This window comes from Cryptomeria japonica, chromosome 8 (assembly GCF_030272615.1).
Source record: "Cryptomeria japonica chromosome 8, Sugi_1.0, whole genome shotgun sequence".
Lineage (NCBI taxonomy): Eukaryota > Viridiplantae > Streptophyta > Pinopsida > Cupressales > Cupressaceae > Cryptomeria > Cryptomeria japonica.
In genome coordinates this window covers 314034141-314057809 of record NC_081412.1, presented here as the reverse complement: position 1 = coordinate 314057809, position 23669 = coordinate 314034141, and positions in this window count along the sequence as shown.

The following is a 23669-nucleotide window of genomic DNA, read 5'->3' as shown; positions in this document are numbered from 1 at the left end:
GAGGAGGAGAGTTCACATCTGATGAGTTCAACATATTTTGCAATGATCATGGTATTAAAAGACAAGTCTTTGCACCGAGAACTCCACGGCAGAATGGAATAGCTGAAAGAAGAAACAGATCTATTGTGGATTGTGCTAGAACACTGATGATTGAAAAGAAGGTTCCACAAACATTTTGGAGAGAAGCAATAAGCACAGCTGTTTACACCTTGAACCGAGTTCAATTGAAGAAAGGTACTTTGAAGACACCTTATGAAATCTGGTATGGCAAGAAACCTAATGTAAGTTATTTTAAAATCTTTGGAAGTAAATGCTATGTTCATAAAGATGATAGAAATGGCAAGTTTGATCAGAAAAGTGAAGAAGGAACATTTCTAGGATATTCTTCTAGAAGCAAAGCATTTAAATGTCTGATCAAATCATCTAACAAAATAGTAGAAAGTGCAAATGTGAAAATTGATGAATTTGTAGAAAGAAATGATGAAGGAAATTCCAAAGAACCAAAAGACTATGATGGATTTGTCTATGTGCAACCGCGAAGTCCTACCAAGAAAACTGTTGAAGAAAATGAAGAAAATATCCAGTTACCGAGTGATGAAGAAGATCATACAGAGCCTACTGAGCCTATATTAGCCAAGAATGTCAGAAGACATCATGCACCAAGTCAGATTATAGGAGATAAGGACGATGCAGTGATGACAAGGAACAAACTGAGACTGAAGAGATTGATCAAAGAATAGTGAAAGAGGCATTTAATAGTGAAGATTGGATAAATGCTATGACTGAAGAGATTGATCAAATCAAAAAGAATGACACATGGACACTGATCCCAAGATTGAAGGACAAAAATGTAATCGGTACAAAGTGGATCTTTAGAAACAAGCTAAATGAAAAAGGGGAGGTCATTCAGAACAAAGCAAGACTAAGTTTGCAAAGGTTATGCACAAGAAGAAGGAATTGATTATGGTGAGACTTTTGCACCTGTTACTAGACTTGAAGGAGTAAGAACATTGTTGGCATATGCTGCTTTCAAGAACTTCAAGGTATATCAAATGGATGTCAAATCTGCATTTCTGAATGGAATATTAGAAGAAGAAGTTTTCATTGAACAACCTGAAGGATTTGTTGAAGACAATGATAAAGATCAGGTATGTAAATTGAACAAAGCTTTATATGGTCTGAAACAAGCACCTAGAGCATGGTATGAGAGATTTCACTCTTATTTGATTAATATTGGTTTTATAAGGACAAGTGAGAATAGCAACATGTACATGAAGAATGATGAAAATGGAATACTGATCTCAGCCATATTTGTTGATGATATTATATTTTGTGGAAATGACTCTTTATGCAAGAACTTTGGAAATGAAATGAGTAAAGAATTTGAGATGTCATTAATCGGTGAGATAAATTATTTTATAGGTTTATAGATACTGCAAATGAAAAATGAGATTTTCATTACTCAATCCAAGTACATAAAGGAGATCTTGAAGAAATTTGGAATGGAGGACTCAAAACCAGTAAGTACTCCTATGACTACCAACTGTAAACTATCAAAGAATGATGAATCTGCATCTATTGATGAGACACTTTACCGATCTATGAGTGGAAAGTTGCAATATGTTGTTCACAGTAGGCCAGATATAGCACATGCAATAGGTATTATTGCAAGATTCTCTGCAGATCCTAAGGAAACACACATGATGGCAATCAAAAGAATTTTCAAATACTTAAAAGGCACTGAAGATTATGGCTTAGTATGTTAGAAAGGAAATGATTTTGATTTAAAAGTTTATACTGATGCTGATTGGGCAGGCAACATTGATGATAGGAAAAGCACAAGTGGAGGAGCTTTCTTTTTAGGAGAAAGACTAGTGAGTTGGCTTAGCAAGAAACAAGGATGTGTTTCTCAGTCAACAGCAGAAGCTGAATACGTTGTTGCAGCACGGAATTGTACCAACATTGCATGGATCAAACAACTGTTGGAAGGTATAAATGAGAAAGTAATCGAGCCAGTAACTATATTCTGTGACAATACTAGTGCCATTAATATTTCAAAGAATCCTATTATGCACTCCAAGACAAAGTACATATCTATCAAGTATCATTATCTTAGAGAAGAAGCTCAAGAGAAGAAAGTGGTGTTGGAGTATGTTAGCACAAAGGAGAAAATTGTAGATATCTTCACCAAGCCACTACCAAAGGACACTTTTGAATATCTCAGAAGTAAGCTAGGGGTCCTACCCCTATCTTCTACTCACTGACTGAGTTCGGTGAAAGCATCAATCCGATGTATTGAATATCTTTTGGGGCATTGATGCTGGAGTTATACACTTTAGAATGTTTTCTAAAAGTGTACTAGAATTAATATTGGAATAATACAGAGAATGATACAGGGAACAGGAATTGAAGACAAATGCTCTGACTGAGACTCGGTTGATACACTACAGCAGGAAATAACTTCTTACAGAAAGAAATTATGTTTTAGTTCTTTTTCTTTTTTGGCATTGTTGTCAAAGGGGGAGAAGACCTACCAAAGGGGGAGAAGACTAATATATGGGAGAAGACTAAGAGAAGACTACAGATTGAAATAAAGACTGAAAATAGAAGAGAAGTCTAATGTATGGGGGAGAGCATTTCAAGCATTTCAGAATCACAGCAATCCGAATCTTTTAAAGGTCAAATCAATTGGTTTTGCCATCAATGCCAAAGGGGGAGATTGTTGGCAATATTACATTATAACAGACAATGAAAGATTGTTGACATTTCAATAAGGATATTGAGAAGGTTGTTGATGATTATGGACATAACTAATTAAAGATGTTTTACTATCTTGATATTATTATTTTGTCATTGATGTCAAGAAATTGATTTTCTAATTTAGTATGATGTTGCCATATCTTGAGAAAGTATGATATGAAGATTATAAAGAAGTCGGTAAAAGACACAGGAAAGAATATGATGAATAAGGGGATAAGTTATTCAATGGGCAACCACTACCGAGTCAGACAATGATGAGATCTTGATGTTTTAGATTGTTTTAACATCATACATGTGTTGTAAAATGTAAAGGTTAATACTATACTATGTAATCAGGCAAAGAACCTAGTCGGTAAACCCTAAGGTTATCGCTATCGGTTAATGAAGGCAGAATGTCTACCGAGTGAAGTTTAGTATTTACTGAGTTACAACCGAGCAATAACAGAATGCATTAAATGTTTACATGTGATATTTAATGAAAGAAGCTGATGAGCTAGAGCGGATCAATGATTGGTAAGCCGTGGAAGAAGTTTGTTAACGAATCTAAGGCAATGAAAAGTTGGCAGGAAGATCTACAGGTCAGATTGAACTGCAATACCCTAACACAAGTTCCAAGGTGATAATGCAAGTTCCAAGGTGGGGTAAAACATTTTTAGATCGAAAGATACATTGAACCTGGACAAGACTGAAGATCTGATGGCTATGATTGATCATGGGAAATGTGATCAAGGAGATTAAGCGGTTAGAAGATTGTTTATAAATAGGAAACTATTGATAAACAATGTATGCGGGCAAGTGTATGCACAGGGATGCTACATAGTGATTACCGAGCACAGAAGCTTGAAGACCTGTTAGAATAACAGAGTATTGATGCCCAGCAGATAGACAAGATTAGTTCTATGTCTAGATTGTATTGAACAAATAGGAATCTGCTTTAGCATTTTAGATGTGAATTTGCAGATAGATTTTTATTACTGTTATTTTGTGAAAGTGACAGAAAATATCTTAACCGAGTGGACTTAACAATCTTATATGTAAATCCTCTAGCAAGGTGACATTCTGAATGAGTGTTTGAAATCCTTTAACAAGGTCACTTCTAACAAAGTGAATATCCTAACAGATCTGAGGGAAATCCCTTAACCGGGTCACATCTAGCAATGGGTTTGTAATCTTTAACAGGATTGGCTTTTAACTGAGCATACTCTAGAAGAGTGTATTTCTTAGTGGGTTTGAAATCCCACAGTGGTTTTTCCCTATTTGGGTTTCCACATTAAATATGGTGTTATGAGGTTTATATTATTCATATGCTTTTGAGTTTGCATGTTTGACAGTTTTTGGTTATATGACTGATATATGTGTTACCAAGGTTGAATCTGATGTTTTTATGGATGATTAAGTTTGTATGATTCACCCCCCCCTCTCATCTTGTTGGCTATTGAATCTATACTTATATTAAGTATCAGAACTATCAGAGACTTAAAGAGAAAAGGGTTGAAGCTGAAACAATTCAGAATGCAGTAGATATTCTATCTAGTCTACTACCAAAAACTTCTATAGCACATCTGACATCCCCTATTAGCAAACTTGGCCAGTTGGTTACTGACGCATCTGATCAAATCAAGTCACTTGAAGAAGCAGCACTAACCTATGCTGAGAAAAGTCACAAGAATAAGTATGGGGAGAAACTTGCAAAGGACATTGATACTGGCAAAATGGCTCTGTCACATAATAAAGATTTGTTGAGCAAAGTTATTGAAACAAGAGGAAAGTATCTTGCTTCTACCTCTAATGTTCATTTTTTTATTCTGATATCACAAAAAGACAAACGGAAACAGAGCAAGAGCTAGAAAGGATATGCAATGCATATATCCCACTTTAGGACTCTATATTTGCTTTTAGAAAATATGTAGATAATTTGCACAACATGTTGGATACCTCTGATCATGAGAAGGCAAAGAGACTTCGGTCTCTCAAGGAACTCAAGAGTCTACTCACATCACAAGTCGACATACTACAGAGAGCCTACTCAAATGTAGAAGCTATCTTAGAAACTCCAAAAACCTGTACACTGGATTCGATGGAAGAATTCCATACACAACTTATGTCTGCAAAAGAGTACACTAAAAATGTGCTAGCGACATGGACAAATGCCATATCACAGTTGAAGCAGAACTTTAATGTTATGTTCATGAGACTGGCGAATGCATAATTTTTTTTAAAGTTGTTGTTGTATATGTTGAACACTTTGATACAAATTTTCTCTATATATATATATTTTGCTTTTTCAATTTGGCATTGTTGTCAAAGGGGGAGTAGAAATATGTATGTGTGTTTTTGAAAATTTTGTATAATGTATGCATTAAGGGGGAGCATGTGTATATGTGTAAATTTTGTTTTGTATGCACACTTAGCGGTATTCCTGTAAATTTTTTTAAGTGTTGCCATCAATGCCAAAGGGGGAGATTGTTGGCTTGATGATGATTGTAATATATTCATCATATGTTGTCATTGATGAAACACATACACATATATGTTTATATTGTCTACTGGTATAACTTCAAGTTGTTTATACTACAACCGGTATGCTAGAGGTTATACGATGAGGTTTATCTCTAACCGATACTTTGTGACAACCGGTATATGCATAGAAGACAACTAGTGGATACACATTAATCGACATCAACATGAAGATCAAGCGGAGATTATATCAGGATATTCAAGAATAATGGTTCATATATTTAACTCTAACCAGTATTCATTGATTTTGTAATGAGTTACCACAAATCATGACGAGTTATCCCACCGACAAATTTTGGTGGTTTTTTTGTGATAAGTTATGATCACTTGACCAGATACACTGTGCCTAGGAAATTGTTATGATTTCTTTGGGCCGACATGAAATCTTAATGTCTATATATTGACATCATAATGAATTATTTCATATGAGTGAAAGTGATATGTTGTGTGTGAAAGTCAAAAGAGTTAAGTTGCAGAGTATGTAGAAGAGCAGTGTTGAATATGCCTAGAAGGATCTGATCAAGCAAGTATTGTGCTACTCAGACAGATCAAACCAATCCTATTGTTTTCTAACAATCACAACAAAATTCAAATCCCCTAACCAGGTAAGCTCTAACAAGATTCTTTGTACAAATCCTCTAACAAAGTGATCCATTAGTTTGGATTCAGAAATCCTCCACCGAGGTTAGTCCTAACAGGGTACTACCTTTTATAGGGTATAAGCTTCTAATCAATATTTGGGATCTCTAACAAGATTCTCTCCTAGCAGAGCACTTTGTAGACCCTAACCGGTCACTTATCTATTACTGTAGATAGTTAACTTGTGAGTTCCATCTCACCATGGTTTTTTACCTATTTGGGTTTTCCATGTACAAACACTTGTGTTATGATGGATGTTTTACTTATTGTGAATGTTGTTATATCATTTTGGATTGCATGCATTGTGTTTATAAGTTTTGTTAAATTCATCTACTGGTTAGTGTTTGAAGTAGTTTTGTTTTTGGTGTCACTGATTCACCCCCCCCTCCTCTCAGTGATTTTCAAGTCCATCATAAACCATACAATTTTTAAACAAAATTCTCCTCAAAACATAAATACTGGGAAGACATAAAACCACAATCCCAAATAGATGTCCATAACTGCACGAGACACCTTGTTCCATCATCATCAAATTGCTTCATGCACAAATCATTACTCCAGAATCTATTTCTCTTTCCAAAAAATAGTAGCATATGCATCAATAAGGAATACCATTGTAATGTGATAGTTGAACTATCCCTTTGGGTACAAATTAGGGTATTATGAATCCCTTCTGCTACAAAGCAAGGATAGTCAAAAGGTCTATTTTCAACACTACTTTGGACATCACAAATCAAAATTGTAAGTACCTCAGGCATGTGTAACTGTCCCTCAAAACCAAGCACTTGACACACAACATAATAAGTCATCTGAAAATACTTGTGAAACAACTCAACATTATAAGGCGGTAGGTCTTTTTTGTGAAAATTTTAAATTTTGTTTACCCAACTTGCATCTGTGAAGTGGTAGCCACTTTCTCCTATAAATCCCCTCGATACTCTGGTATTTTTCTTTCAAGATACCCAAGTTTATAACCATGCCATTACCTACTACATCCTCCATGCCAAACACTTTACAAATAGTGTCTTTACTAATTTCAATCAAGTTCCCGTAAATTGATTGAATGCACCTTGTATTTGGATTGTATTGATTTGCAATTACTCTAATCAAGTCCATATTTACAAATACATTTGGGACTACCAATTGAGCCAACCCTAGCCTCCAAGGATTACACTTAGGCACTTCTCTATTTGATTTCATGTAAAAAATATTTAAAAAAGTTATGGCCTCTAAATGACATATAAGCTTCTTTACAATTCCTCCGTGAGAAATGAAATCTATTTGCATGCTCCGTAGTTCTTAGTCTTTGAGAAGACCTCGATAATTGAACAATTAGGTCATCATAGAGGTTTGTCTCCTTCATTTGTCTTTTGGGTTTAGGGCCCTCTTCTCTATAGGCTTTAGATGAGGTTGACATGTAATCTAGTTTCTTAATTTTACGGAGGAACCCTAAAGATTGTTTTCTGGTTTTCTGCTTTCTATGGATATGGTTTCTAATTTTTTTAGCCTCTAAACTTTTGCAAATTACAAAGTAATACAAGAAATTGAGAAAGAAGGCAACTCATTGCCCAAATTCCCTTGTCTACAATTCTTCTTTAGCTTCTCTACAACACAATCTATAGAACTTGAGATTGTTTTTTCTTTCACCTTCAATCTATTTTTTTCTCAAAATTCAAAAAATTATCTCGAATTGGTGCTTTCATTCCTTGTAACGAGCAGTTGAGAAACTTTAAAACTTCATTGTTGATTTGATTTGATCGATGGTCACCGGCAAATTTTGAAAAAATTTCACAAATTTTTTAACCGATTGTCGGTTTTGCAACACGTGTGCATAACTTGGCATTGTTGGGTAGTTGAAATATTTTAAAACCATCACCAATGAGTTTTGATTTTACTAAAAACCAATTCGTTGCACACTGAACTTTCCCATATGTCTCATCATCTCCCTCCCGGTATCATTCTATTGATTGCACTATCTGATGACGTGGACACCACATATCTATCATGGTTTAGCAATCTCCTCCATCATGGAGTCATTGGGATGTGTACAAATATTTTACAGATGGTCATTTATTCTGATGTGTACAGCCATGTATAAATGAGTTTAATAAATTAAACTAACGACTTTATTTGATGAGAAAATAAATTAAAACATTTAGTTTCCGCAAATGAATTTTAATTAAGTTTCGATACTTAGTTAGTATCATAGTTAGTACAATCTTTGATTAGCCAACATGTTAACACATGTCGTGATAGCAAACTTGGTTATTTAACTAGTCGTTTTAAAAAAAAAAATCGTTTCGTTTTTGCCCTAAATTTTGGGCATGACATTTTGGTATCAGAGCAAGGTTTCCACACTAGGAACCTTACTCCACTTACGTTTCGCCTTAGATTATTTAAATTATTTTGTTAAATTGATTTTATCAGACTTTTGAATTTAATTGAATTAATATTATTCTAAAAGGAAATTATTTAATTACTTTTCCTTATTTTCCTCTTAGGATGCCTCCGACGATGCGACAAGCTTGCAAGCGCGGACGGGGTCCTAGACGTGTGCGCATAGCACACGAAGAGGTAGTGAGGGAGGCATCGATTCCAGAGGAGAACCCAGGAGCACCTCCCGAACAGCCAAATGAACCTAACCGAGACCTCTTAGCAGCCATACAGGATCTTATTGGCATAGTTCAAGAAAGGATCCCAGCAGAGAACCCTCAGGTTAGAAGTCATGACTCTGGGAGTCATAGATCTGTTGATAGAGAACGAAGCAGGAATCCAGCTCCTATTCTTGTAGAGAGTCAGGGTGGAAATGAGCTAGAGTCTGTGCATATGCCAGGACCACCTCCAGCGGTGGAACCAGTTTATTTTGAGAGAGCTCGTCGAGATCCAGGGGATCTCATCAGGGAGGTCATGCGCCTCCAACCACCATCCTTCGGAGGTTCTACAGATGGAGTAGAGGCCGAGGCATGGCTTCTGAGTCTTGAGAGGTGCTTTGCATTGTGTTCTTACGAGAGCAACTTGAAAGCACATGTCGCAATTCATCTACTGAGAGGGACAACCTCCACTTGGTGGAGACAGGAAGAGTACAAATGTGGATTAGTTCCTGATACTCTCACTTGGGAGATTTTCATAGAGAGGTTTCGTGAGAGGTACCTATCAGAACACTTCAGGCAGCGTCGTATAGACGAATTTCACGATCTCCAACAAAAAGGCTTGTCAGTAACCCAGTATGAGAGTAAATTCTTTGAGTTGTTGCCTTATGTAGATTATCTAAAGGATGAGAAACTTCTTGTAAACCACTTCATCAGGGGATTAAATGCCGGTATAGCCGGGCCTGTTAGGATGTCCACTCCAGAGAGCCTTTGAGTTGCTGTGGAGAAGGCACTGATTGCCGAGGAAATTCAGGTCAGACCACAAGACAATAGGGATCGGTTTCAGAACCAAAATCCTGCACCTCAGACTTATGGATTCCAGAAACCACATTGGAAAGGAAACAACCAAAATTCTCAGGGGTTCTCCAAACTCCCTCCTCCAAAATAGACACCATAGAACTAGAGGCAGAAGCCTCCACAGTATCAGCAGGGCTCCAAGCCCAAACAGTGGCAGACTCGGGGATAGAAACATGATCAGAGAGCACAGGGGCAGTACACACAGCTGGCGGGGACTCAACAGTCCTCCAGGGGTGGGTACAGCGGATCCAGTAGGACATGAGGTCAGGCATTCTCTAGGCCTCAGGGTGCCCAGTTCCAGGCACGGGGTGCTTGCTTTACATGTGGAGCCATGGGGCATATGGCGAGGGATTGCCCTCAAGGACAGGTGGCAGGGAGTCAACGGATGGCTACTTCAGAGCCGACAGTTGGTGATATGGGCAGGTCCCATAGAGTATTCGCAGCGGTTGACAACCGCCAGGCTGAGCATCAAGCCATGATTATCAAATCTACAGGTATAATTAAAGGTAACAATGTATCTATTTTGTTTGATTCAGGAGCTACTGACTCCTTTATATCTCCATTGGTTGTGGAGCATTGCGGGCTAGTGGCAACTAGACAGGGTGTCAGTTGGGAAGTGGAATTAGCTTCAGGAGATAGAGTGTCAGTGGAATCAGAGGTTAGGGCATGTCAGCTACAGATTGGTAAGACCACCACTTTAGTAGACCTTAGAGTGACTCCACTTGGATCTTACGGAATCGTACTTGGCATGGATTGGCTATATGCCCACAGAGCCAAGATGGATTGCCGCCTGAAAAAGATCGAGTGTGAGGATGATCATGGTTTGCCCATAGTTATCATTGGGATTCAGAGGCCCGTGTCTCTTCGCATGATCTCCGCAATGCAGCTTAAGCGGAGCATGCGGAAGGGATGTCATCTTTTTGCTATCACTATTAGTGATAGAGGAGAAGAGGAAGAAAAAGAAACATCGCTTGATGACCATTCTATCCTTAAGGGATATTCAGATGTATTTCCTTCAGAATTACCGGGAATGCCTCCCCGTAGAGAGATTGATTTTCATATAGACCTAGTATCAGGAGCTGAGCCCGTTTCCAGAGCACCTTATAAGATGACCACAAATGAGCTAAATGAACTTAAAATACAGCTTGAGGAACTCCTTGAGAAGGGTCACATTCATCCTAGCGTATCCCCTTGGGGTGCACCAGTCATCTTCGTTAAGAAGAAGGATGGATCTCTCTGATTATGTATGGATTATTGGCAGCTAAATAAAGTAACCATCAAGAACCGATATCCTTTGCCCAGAATTGATCATTTATTCGACCAACTTCAGGGTGCCAAAGTCTTTTCCAAAATAGATCTGAAGTCAGGATACCATCAGTTGAGAATAGTGGAAAGTGATATCCACAAGACCGCATTTCGCACTAGATACAGTCACTATGAGTTTACCATAGTCCCATTCGGACTTACAAATGCCCCAGCAGTTTTTATGAGCCTCATGAATGGGGTGTTCCGTACATTTCTGGACCGTTTTGTTATTGTGTTTCTCAATGATATACTGATATATTCTCAGAATGAGGAGCATGAGGAGCACCTAAAGTAGGTTTTGCAGTGTTTGCAGGATAACCAGTTGTTTGGCAGCCTATCGAAGTGTGCTTTCTTTCGGTCTGAGGTCAAGTACCTTGGGCACGTTATTTCTGGTGATGGGATCTCAATTGACCCATCAAAGATTAGGGCTATTATGGATTGGCCAGCGCCTACCAATGTGATAGAGGTTAGGAGTTTCATGGGCTTAGCCGGGTATTACCGACGTTTTGTCGAGGGTTTCTCCAGAGTCGCACACCCTATTACTTCTCTTCAGCGTAAAGGGAAGAAATTTGAGTGGACAGAGAAGTGCGAGAAGGCCTTTCAGGAACTCAAGAAGGCACTTACTAGCACTCCTATCCTTGTTGTACCAGATCCTACAGCTGACTTCATGGTTTGTACAGATGCTTCTCTAGAGGGTTTAGGGGCAGTTCTTATACAGGATGGTAGGGCAATAGCTTTCGAGTCTAGGAAACTTAAGACTCATGAACTTAATTATCCCACTCACGACCTTGAGCTCGCAGTAGTAGTGCATGCACTTGTGAGGTGGAGACACTTCCTTTTAGGTCATCACTTCGAGTTGCATTCAGATCATCAAAGTCTTCAGTACATCTTCACTCAGCCAAACCTTAATGCACGTCAGAGGAGATGGATGGAGTTCTTGTGCGAATATGATTTTGACGTTCACTACATCAAAGGAAAGGAAAATGTAGTTGCAGATGCCTTGAGTAGGAGACGTCATGAGGTTTACACCATATCCATGGGCACGGACTTGAGAGACCGTATACTACAGCACTTGCCAGAGGCTGGATGGTATGCAAAGGTTGGTCAGGTAATACGATCTCAGGTTACTCTAGAAGGGAAATATGTGGACTATTCTTTGGAGTCCGATGGACTGTTACGCCACAGAGGGTGCATTTATGTACCTTCCTCCAGAGGGTTGTGAGAGTTCATTGTCATGGAGGCTCATAGAGCTCCTTATGCAGCGCATCCCAGGGTTAAAAAGTTGCATGCTGACTTGAGGCAGTTGTATCATTGGCCGGGAATGCGGCAGCTCATTGCTAAGATAGTAGCTCGATGCCTCGAGTGTCAGAGAGTAAAGGCGGAGCACCGCCATCTAGGTGGGTTGCTCCAGTCTCATGCTATACCAGAGTGGAAGTGGGATACTATATCCATAGATTTCATCATTGGTCTTCCTATGTCTTCTCGTCGCCATGATGCTATCTTGGTGAGAGTTGACAAGTTGACCAAAGTAGCTCACTTTTCACCAGTCCGTACTACATTCACAGCTCCAGCAGTAGCACAGGTGTTCTTGCAAGACATTGTTAGACTTCATGGCGTGCCCCGCAAGATTATTTCTGACAGGGATTCTCTTTTCACTTCTTCCTTTTGGAAGTCATTACAGGCAGCTATGGGCACTAAGCTCAATTTCAGTACAACCTATCACCCGGAGACAGATGGTCAGACAGAGAGGGTCAATCAGGTGTTAGAGGATATGCTTCGCATGTACGTCATGGATCATCAGACCCAGTGGGAGGAGTATCTTCCCTTAGTGGAGTTTGCCTATAACAATGGGCATCACACTTCTTTGGGGATGCCACCCTATCAGGCATTGTACGGCAGGCCTTGCAGGACGCCCTTGAGTTGGGATCGCATAGAGGATAGAGTTGCTATTGGTCCTGAGATAGTTCGGGATATGGAACAGAAGGTGGATTTGATTAGGCAGTGTCTCAAAGAGGCTCAGGATAGACAAAAGAAATATGCTGATGCAAAGAGGATAGATCGTAGCTACTTGGTTGGAGACAGAGTTTTCTTGAGAGTACGACCGCATAAGAGTCCAATCCGTTACGGAAAGGGTTCTAAGCTCGCACCTCGCTTTGTAGGACCTTTTGAGATTCTTGAAAGGATAGGCCCAGTTGCCTACCGTTTAGCATTGCCAACTAGCTTGTCATGCATCCACGATGTGTTTCATGTATCAGTTTTGAGAAAATATATCTATGATGAGTCTCACATTTTAGACTGGGATGCTTTGCAGGTGGAGTCGGACGGGCAGCTAGCTTTGGAGCCCATTCGCATTTTGGCATGTCGGATGTTGGCCCTTCGAGGTCAAGAGCTGGACCAGGTTAGGGTCTAGTGGGATTGTTATGATGAGGTTACGGCTTCATGGGAGGACGCAGCACGTATGAGATCAGAGTACCCCCACCTCTTTGATGAACTCCAGGAGGAAGTTCATGCCTAGAGGGGGAGGATGTGAGGCCTCACCTCGACTCAGTCTGACATTCAGTAGATTTTATATTTAGACTATTATGGATACTTTATTTTGATGCAGTGTGAGACTTAGAACTTATATGATTTCAGGATTTGGATAACATTGCTATGATTTGATGATTTACTTATATGCTTTATGAGATAGAACACTACATGATTGTTAGATAGGATGATATTGCAATGATAGATGTCGTTATTAAATTTGCAGGACTTTACTATGATAATAGAACTATGATGTATGGTTAAGTTTATGTGAATTGGAATGAAATTGCTTATGTGAAATTGCTAGATATAAGAGGTATTTAATATGTGCAGATGAAAATTGTATGCATGTGATGATGTGTATTGTTATTCCTTTGAATTATATTATATGTGGATATTTGAAAGTACTAATGTGTAAATTGAGATGTGCAGGAAATTTACCATGTGACCATGGAAAATTACGGAGAACCAAACCTAGACTTATGTGTGTTCGTAAGCCAGGGGTTGTCTATTTGGAGAGACAACACCCCGTTTGTGTTGTATTTTATTCGTAACAGTATATGCTGCATGAGTGTTAAGTGTTATTTAAATTTAATGTGTAAAACCCACAAGAGACGATTTCATGTTTTAATTTGTAAAAGTGTTTTATTTGTGTCACTTGACACATGTGTGGATTTAAATTTAAATGTTTTATTTTTGTCTCTTGGTGGGAAAGTGTTTAACTATAGTTTCTTTTTAAATAATATAACGTGTTGTCATTAATAACTTGGAAAAGAATCTTTGGAGTGGTCAACATATGTTTGACCCGAAAATAAACTTCAGAGGGGTTTAAAATGGGTTAAATGAACACCTAGGGGTAGTTTAATAGGGTTTCCTAAAGCCCATAAGGTATACCTAGGGGTTAGGGGTAATTTTAGGCAAGTTTCTACTTTTAAGTGACCTTTTTGACGCTTTAAAAATTGGCTTTTTTGAGTTGTGCGAAAATTGAAAATTAGAAGTTTAAATCTAATTGAGATTTTTTCCTATTCGAATGAGAGTCTTTTTTTTTTTGCATTCTGCTTTACTTTCCTTTTTGGTTTTTAGAAACTTGTGAGGACTCAGAGAATGAGCTCCTTAAGCAAGAATTTGGGGAATTTGAGGGTAATTACCCACTCTCCATTTTTGGAGACGAGAATTTTTGAAAAGAAAATAATAGTTTGGAATAGAAAATTTGACTAAGGGTAGAAGAAGAAGATCCGTGGATTGGGCAGCTCTTCCTCAAATATCATACCACCATTGGGCAAATTAAGGTTGGTTTGATTATTCTTTAAAATGTCTATTTTCTTGTATGTGTTTGAGAGTATGATTGGTGTAAGAAATCTGTGTTTTTTGAATGTCATGTTTTAGAATTTCATTTGAAATCTTTGCATTATGCTTTGTTGTGTTTTGGGAGTTTCTCAAGACCTCTTACTCTTGGGAGAGAGGAGGATCTTGTGGGTGGTAGCAGTGACAACCCTCAAGTGAGAGACTCTCGTTTGAGAGCGATCACAAGGGATCTTTGTGTGACCCTTGCTGCATGGCCTGTTTGTGCAATGGGGGTCATAAGGAGGGATATAAGGCTAGAATGCCTTTGGGGGGCATAAGGAATAAGGGGTTGAGATTCTTGATGTATTTATTGTGCCATGAGGTGGCTACTTGTTTTTCCATACTTGCAGTTCTCCTCAGGGTATTGGTCCACTACCACCCTTAAAAAGGTCATCACCAAAGTGTGGTGCTGTGAAGCCAAGTTGGGAGTGTGTCTGAATCTCTGTGTGTGTATTTTTGTCTTCTATGTGTTTGCATGTTTGTTACCCGTCTAGGGCTTGGTTCTCCGAGCTCGGGGGTGGCTACCAGTTAGCCTAGGCTGGGAGGTGAGCACTCCGTGGTCATATTTATGATTTATTATGCAGGAAAGTCAAGAGAAAGGAATAGGACAAGAGAAAGGTTGCAGAAGATTATTGTTGAAGAAATTTAGATTTATTTGCAGTTATTAGTTTTGTTAAAAGAAATACGCCCTCATTTGTTGAAAAGAGAGGCAAGTTGTAATTTTGAAAATAGACATGAGATTTGTTGTTGTAGTTAAATAAAGAAACATCTTCTAAATTTGCAGAATATCGTTAGAGTTGTAAAAAGCTAGATATGCTTCTATTTTCTATAAAAAAAAAGAATTGATTTTTGATTTGCATGCAATAGTTGTTTTTTTTGCAATATAAAAATCAGTTTATTTAAATTTGAGTTCTTCTTTTTAGCTAAAAATCTATCTCCATTTTAATTGCAAAAAATCATGAATTGTACTTGCTGTTAACATGTAAATAAAATTAGTTGTTTTATTAGTTGAGAAATCAATAAATGTATTTGTTTCAGAAAAGTATAATGCTTTCTTAAAATAGTATTTCTTAAGTTTTAAAAAAAAAAAAAAAAAATCTTAGAATTTTGTTTCCTGCATACCCATAGATTACAATATATAGATTTCGATATAGTTCTGGAAATATATATTTATCCATTAAAACAGACGTAACCCATATTTCCTTTCCTACAATGGTATATCAAAATCTTTCATGATTACGATATTAGTTTAAGAAAAAAAATTAAAACTATTAGTCATAAATAAATATTTATATATATCTATATGCATGTAGAAATCATGGGTATATTTATATATATTTTTATATAAAACATGCCATATAAATACCCTGCAAAACAAATGAAAAAGAGAGCCTAAATTTATTTACCATATATATATATATATATATATATATATATATATATATATATATATATATATATATATATATATATATATATATATATATATATATATATATATATATATATATATATATATATATTAATTTAGCATAATGAGATTACTTTGTTATTTGTGTTTCTTTTAAAAAAAATTTGCATGTAAAATTAGCATTGAGAAATATATATAAATGTATATATTTATATATATATATATATATATATATAAATTTAAACAAAAATTTTAACACAAAAAAAAGGGGCCGAAGCACTGTGCATCGCACAGTGAACGGCGGAGCCGCGCACTGTGCAAAGCACAGTGGACAGCGGCGCCGCACACTGTGCAGTGCACAGTGAACGGCGGGGCCGCACACTATGCGCTGCACAGTGGGCGGCAAGGCGGAACACTGTGCAGTGCATAGTGGGCGGCAAGGCGGAACACTGTGCAGTGCATAGTGGGCGGCAAGGCGGAACACTGTGCAGTGCACAGTGGGCGGCCATGGCCGAGCCGCCACCAGTGAAACCCACGCCTTTCTTTGAGTTCGCCCTTCATCGTATCCTCTCTCTCAGTTCGGCCCTGCAACGCGGGGTTTGAACAAAACCAAAAATATATATATATATATATATATATATCAAACCCTAGCCCGGGTAGGGCTAGGGTAATAAAATAAAATAGATTGTTTAACTCTTGTTTATAAAGAAAAAAGAAAAAAATCCCTAATTAGGGATTACATGGAAATTGATTTTTTTAAAGTTGTGGAAAATCTATATTTAAGATTAGATAGGGTTTTCAATTTAGATAGACGTGGGAATTTTAATCCCAATTAATTATTTTATTAAATTAACTATTTGTGAAGCCTTGATTAAATAGAAAAAGGAAATTAATTCCTTGAAAGCTAAATTGATTTTTGGAAAGATAATTTTCCTCGTCGAATAATGTCATTTAGAAAATTAATTTGACACTTTAATCCATTAATTTAATTAATGTTTTAAAATGAAATTTAGACAATATGGCTTTATGGGAGATCAATTTTTATCTTCGTCTACCCATTTAAATGAGTTTAATAAATTAAACTAACAACTTTATTTGATGAGAAAATAAATTAAAACATTTAGTTTCCGCAAATGAATTTTAATTAAGTTTCGATACTTAGTTAGTATCATAGTTAGTACAATCTTTGATTGGCCAACATGTTAACACATGTCGTGATAGCAAACTTGGTTATTTAACTAGTCATTTTTAAAAAAAAATCATTCCGTTTTTGCCCTAAATTTTGGGCATGACAATCGGCGAGTCGACAAGATGATGTTTAAATGTCACTGGGACACAGAATCTCACCAACAAGATTTCTCCTTTTGTGTGTCCATCCACATGTGCATAGGTGAGTTGACAAGATAGAATCAAAGCCTCTCCTAAGTGCACAATCTCACCAATCTATCCACGTTGGTATTGTCAAGTCACTAGGATTAATGATCTCCTAGTGGGACCATGCCTTAGGAGTGACTTAAAGCACATGCAACTTGGTGGCTAGCAAGAACACCTGCAATTGATCTATGAAGTAGCCAATTCAATCTATGAAGAACTTCAGGGCTTGGACAACATGACAAGGATATGAATCCTTCTACTCTTCAGGCTCTACAAAACCTAGGCGGGTATACCTTTGATGCTTAGAATTAAACCTATTACACATCTATGACAGCATCAACATAAACAGATAGATCTCACTAAGGCTCCAAAACAAGTAGTTTATTGCAGATGGGCTGGATCTACACATAAAACTCAACTATACTTGAGCATGAAATAGATGAAACATTTCAAAACATAACACAAACTAAAGGTATTCTGATTGGATTTTAAATTGGTTTGAGAACCCCTTTAATTGCAAGATCAGTGCCTTATCCAAGGGAAACAGAGTCATACATCAAACTATAAATGGAAGCTTCGATTGCAAATCCATCTTCATTATTAAATATTCATGCATTAATGCCTTGCATAAATGCATTACTAAGATCATTCACAAAATCATCAGATCTTGAAACTATATTCCATTTTTTATGATTTATTGTAGAATTTAAATCCTTCCTTGAAGAATCCCTGCAAACAATCATAACTATCTCCTTGAGATAACAAATTTCATCCTCCTTGAGGATCTGATTTGATAAAATGGAAATACAAATCTAGAGACAATCCTGTGTGAATTTATGTATGCCTTACATACACAAGACCCTGCAACTAAAAACACCTATAACAAGAATTGAACTCCATTACTGAAGAAAAAGCCCTGCCCTGTACAATCTTCAAGAATGCTCAAAATTGGAAGCCATGAAAACTGGAGCCATTCTCACAGAATTCTGGAACCCTTACAACTGAGAAGAATTCGGAATAAAAAGAGGAGAGAAGAAAATCAAATCTACAACTGAATTGCCAAGTGTCTCTTCTCTAACTGAATTTTGTTCCCGTGGAAACTGCTTCTAAAATATCTCACATTTGTCAAAATTAACTTCATAATCAGATTCCTCACTTCGAGAGCTTTCTGAAAACATATAACACTTTATACTTTGGCCAAAAATTGGACCCTAAGCGAATTAATTCTCATCATGGATCCATCATTTAAATATTTCGAATTTCAATATAGTTTGAACTATATTATTTAATCATTTTAAATTTTATTTTTTGCCTCCATTTGTGCTCTAACGCCTTGCCACGTGGCGGCCTCTGATTGGTCGATGGGGTTGATCGGATGCCACCTGGGATGACACCTCATCATCGCCACATCATCTGCTTCGTCACTGCCACTTGGCCGCCACGTCATCGCCACTGGACTGCCACCTGTGCGCCAACTGTGTGCCACCTCACCGGGACCCGCCTGCTGGACTGCCACCTATCACGACACGTGGACGGCTCTCGTTCACTTTCGCTATTTCGTGGGGTTTAGCAAAATTTTGCCTGTTTACCTTAGGAAGCGTGCCTACGTGGGGTCCACTTGGTCTTTGTCCAATCAACTCCTCTGTTGCCTCGGGAAGTGTGCTCACGCATGGGCCTGCCTTGGGCGCCCATAGGCACCTTGTGTCAAAAGCCTTTATGGCTTAGACATTATATTACTGTGCATTCTTGCTTATAAATATCAAAATAATGCACTTCCCAGCCAATGTGGGATATAGCTATTTGCCTGGGACTGCGTTTTTGAAGCTTTTCTCCTGGGTTTTAATGGCTGTCAATGGATTTGTTGGAATTTATAATGCAACTTAGCTTCTACTTCCCACTCAACGCCATGCCAGAGGTTTCATGTGGGGGAGGAGGACTACAAATTTCTGTTTGCATTTGAAATTTAATGCTTTTGGTAGAGACACATTGCATTTGCTGAGAACCTCTGAAACATCTTCAACATTGGGAAGCTGCTGGCAATGCATTTGATGTTTGCTTTATAGTTTTCGATCTGCACCCCCTCCCTTTCTTCACCACGTGAACAGCAAAATCTTCTACAAACTACTTTAGCCACCATGTGAGCCTGGAGGATTGATTTCATAAAATGTTGAAACACTTTCTAGATCTCCTTTATGCCACGTGAGGGAGGGAACTACAGCTGCAATTACCATTTTGTTGAATGGTTTCTATGACCTGTGTCACATGATCTTAAAATTCTTCTGGAACTCCTTTACCAATCCTCACGTGCACTGCTGGGAGGGCTGATTTCATCTTGTTTTGAAATATTTTCCAAGGCCTCCTTTATGCCAATTGAATTTGGCTGAAGTTTATTTATTTGTCTCCCAAACACCACGCACACAACATAGTGTATTTGCTGGAGCATTACTTGGAAGTTTCAATTTTTTTTTAATTTCACTCTCCAGCCATTACATTTCATTTGTTTAATTTTAACTTTCAGCAATCAATTCTAACTCATGACAAGGAGGAGGGAGAATTGGGCATTATGCACTTGCTGGAAGTTTCAATTTGTTTTTAAACCACACCATTGCATTTGCTATTAAGAATTTCTAAATTGCCCCTTTCTCATTTGTGTAGGGAGACTTTGGCTTCATGCCAATTGAAATTTGCTTGAGGTTTTTAAAATCTCTCAAAACCATGATTAATGCACAAGAAGATGTTGGCTGGCATTTCACATGCCAATTATATTTGTTAAATGATCAATCCACTCTCCATTCCACACCATCTCCCAAATACATTTGTATTTTTTTTATCTCTTCTCTGTGCTGAAGGAGGATTTGGCATTAAAATCGCCAATCTGAAATTGCCTGGAGGTCTACAGTCTTTTCAACTCTTATGACATGTTTTGTGATTACAATCCATCATTCATAATATTCTAAAAATCTCTCAGTGAACAAAGTCGCCAATAAAATAATACGGCACAGGCATGAGCCAGGTCGGGCCCCAAAGTGGGTCCGACTAAAAAAATTTTCGTTTTCATGCAACTGACCCCTGGAATGCTTCACGAACCTCAAACACACCTCTGGAAACGATTGGCATCGTTTTCGGATCATTAATCCGCATTTTACAACCTTCAGGCAATTACGCCACAATTTTCGCATTTAATCGTGAAGACGTAATTTTCAAACCTATCAAAACACCTTTCTGGAGCTCGCCATCTGACAGGCGTGTACTTTGATATACAAGGATGACATCTACCAAATGGTTTCTCAAGAAGAGTCCCGAGAAAAGAGATATTAATTTCCGAAAACGGCCAACTGGCTTTGTCGACACTGCGGACCTGATGAAGTCAATGTTCTGGCAACACATGATGCCTTTCTCAAAAATATCAAACGACCTTCGTAGGCTCTCAAATTCGGAACATAGGTACCTTTAAGTACATATTAAATCTTTGAATTCTCAGTTCGATCACCCGACTGACAGGATGCAAACGGCGCGCTCACCAAAACGGTTACATTAACTGATCTAACACTGGAAGTGCGGATAACTGAATTTGATGGCAAAATGAGCTCTTTTGAAAACCGATAAAACGGATTGGTAGAGCCTTGAAATTTGAAATGTAGCTCACCATTTATACCAACATTAGCCCAGAACAAACATTCTGACATGACGCTTACCAGGACATTTTTACACTTGTGCAAACATCACAAACTACAAACGGATTGAGCTTTGAAAACTGAGCAAATGGATTCGTCAAGACCTGAAATTTTGGAGGGTGACTCACATTAATGCATACAATTGAATCCATTTTGAATTTTTTCATGACGATCAACAGGGCAAAAGATATAAACACCCAAAGTAGGCTACTTAATAAAATTTGCACTTGTGCCTAGAATGCACTTTCAGCTCACCCCTCAAAATGGGTACCTAGTAAACTTATCCAAATTGAATTCTGAAAGTTGCACATCACTGAATAGGCCAAATGAAAGGTGTGGGACATGAATCCCGAGACTTACCCTCTGAAAATCAATTGGCTCCATTTTACCCCCTTGCTAACTAGGCATTCAAACTGACTTATTTTAATCATTCGGAAATGTCGGGCAAATTTTTGAAATGGGCCTATAAACTCGACTCAGTTTTAATTAGTCCCAACAGGCGAGTCGACAAGATGATGTTTAAATGTCACTGGGACACAGAATCTCACCAACAAGATTTCTCCTTTTGTGTGTCCATCCACATGTGCATAGGTGAGTTGACAAGATAGAATCAAAGCCTCTCCTAAGTGCACAATCTCACCAATCTATCCACGTTGGTATTGTCAAGTCACTAGGATTAATGATCTCCTAGTGGGACCATGCCTTAGGAGTGACTTAAAGCACATGCAACTTGGTGGCTAGCAAGAAGGGGCCGGTCACAAAAATGATGCAAATTTCTTAAGTTATGACTTAAGAGATCGAAAACCAGCTATAGGAAGTCACCGCGAGATTATAACAAAAACAAACAAGAATTACATGGGTAGCTTTAGGGTTTATAGGGAGGTCTTTAGGCTTAAACCAAAAAGATGATGCCTTTGGTCTCTCCTCAAAATTCATTTTTTCTCATTTAATAGTGATTTAATATTTGGTTGAACTCCTTACATTCTTACCTTCCCCTCACACATGTCGATGGGAAAATGATGTACGATGTGACTGAGAAGATTTTGAGATGGATATGTTTTCAGATTTCTAGGACCTCTACTCATATCACATTTATTCCACATGTATAATCTCTCTCTCAATTATTTAGTTTTCTAGATATATTTAGGTATTTGCAGCTTCTCTTTTTGGTGTCTTTTCGCATTCCATTTCACTTCCTTCATTTGCCCACATTCGCCCACCATTTGCCTTGCTACTTTATTTTAGCTTTGCATCTATGGATTTTCTTATCTGATTAACTTCTGCCAGACAACAAATGGCTTTTCTTGGGGAAATTTTAAATAAGTGCCTCTTAGGAATTCTGAATAATTCTAGCCCCCTCATCATTCATGCTATCAAAAAAATCCTAGGGGAGGATTTCATCATGACTTCTCATAGATACAAAATGAATATAGGTATCCTTGCAATATTCCTAGCTTTCATTATCAGGGTGGGAGAAGCAAAGGTGATGGCCATGCGTTTGTGTCAGAAGCTCTTTGATAATGCTTTTTTGGGAGAAATTGAAATAGTCATTGATAATATTGATGACTATTTCACCATTCCACTCCCAAAGGACTATAATGCAACTCATCGTGGGAATCGACAAGTTCGTAAGATGCCTATTCTTTCTGGGCTATTGGTGGATGTGTTTGTAGCAAGAACAAAAGAAATTCTCAAGCATATGAGATTTGTTTAGAGAGTTTTAGGTCTGAAGTTCAACAAAGGAAGGGATTGGTTTAAGGAATAAATTAGTGAGGAAGGGTTTGGCACAAACTATGAACCAGAGCAACATGGGCTAGTTATTGAAGATGAAGTTTGGCCTTCTAGTACTGATGGTGAACCATAGTCAGGACTCTAGGTGTGGCAGGGGCAGACATTCCAGGACCAATCCATTCTAGGTCTAAGGATTGATTTGCCCCTTCATTTCTTCTTATTGCATGTCATTTCTCCAACAATTTCAAGATTTAATTCTTTATTTTATAATCTGAACAATGTATAAGCGTGCAGGATATATTTTGTAAGAGACTTTTTTGGTTTTTCTTTTGTTTTATAATCTGAAGAATGTATATGGGTTTTGCAGTGATTCTACTAAATTGTTATTTTTGTCATGATAGTTTGGATTCCTGAGGACTTTCCAGAATCCTTACAAATTTTATAATACTTTTAAATCATCAGTAATATATATCTTTTCAATCAAAAAAAGTGAAAAATTACAGAGATTGTGAATACTTTTTTTTTACTTCGACAATTCAACTTTGCAATTAATTTTATTAAAATTATTTAGATGTTTAAAAAATTGGAAACAAGAGGAATGCTAAAGTGATGGAAAAATTGTGTACAATTATTGGTTGATTGAAAAAAATTCTATCGATGGTCATTCATTCTGATGTGTCCATCCACATGTGCATCGATGAGTAGGAAAGATGAATTTTTAACGTTTTTGGGACATAGAATTTCACCTACATGTGGACATGTGGATGGACACATGGACACCATCAAGTCGTTGAAGCTTAAAGAAGGGTATCACCAAAAAACTGCTTCTATTACGAATTGCCTATGCAACACCCAGACTATACCATTGACCATGATTTTTAATTAATTAAAAATTCAAATATAACAAGTTTTTTGTTTTTCAATTAATTATTAAGCATGATC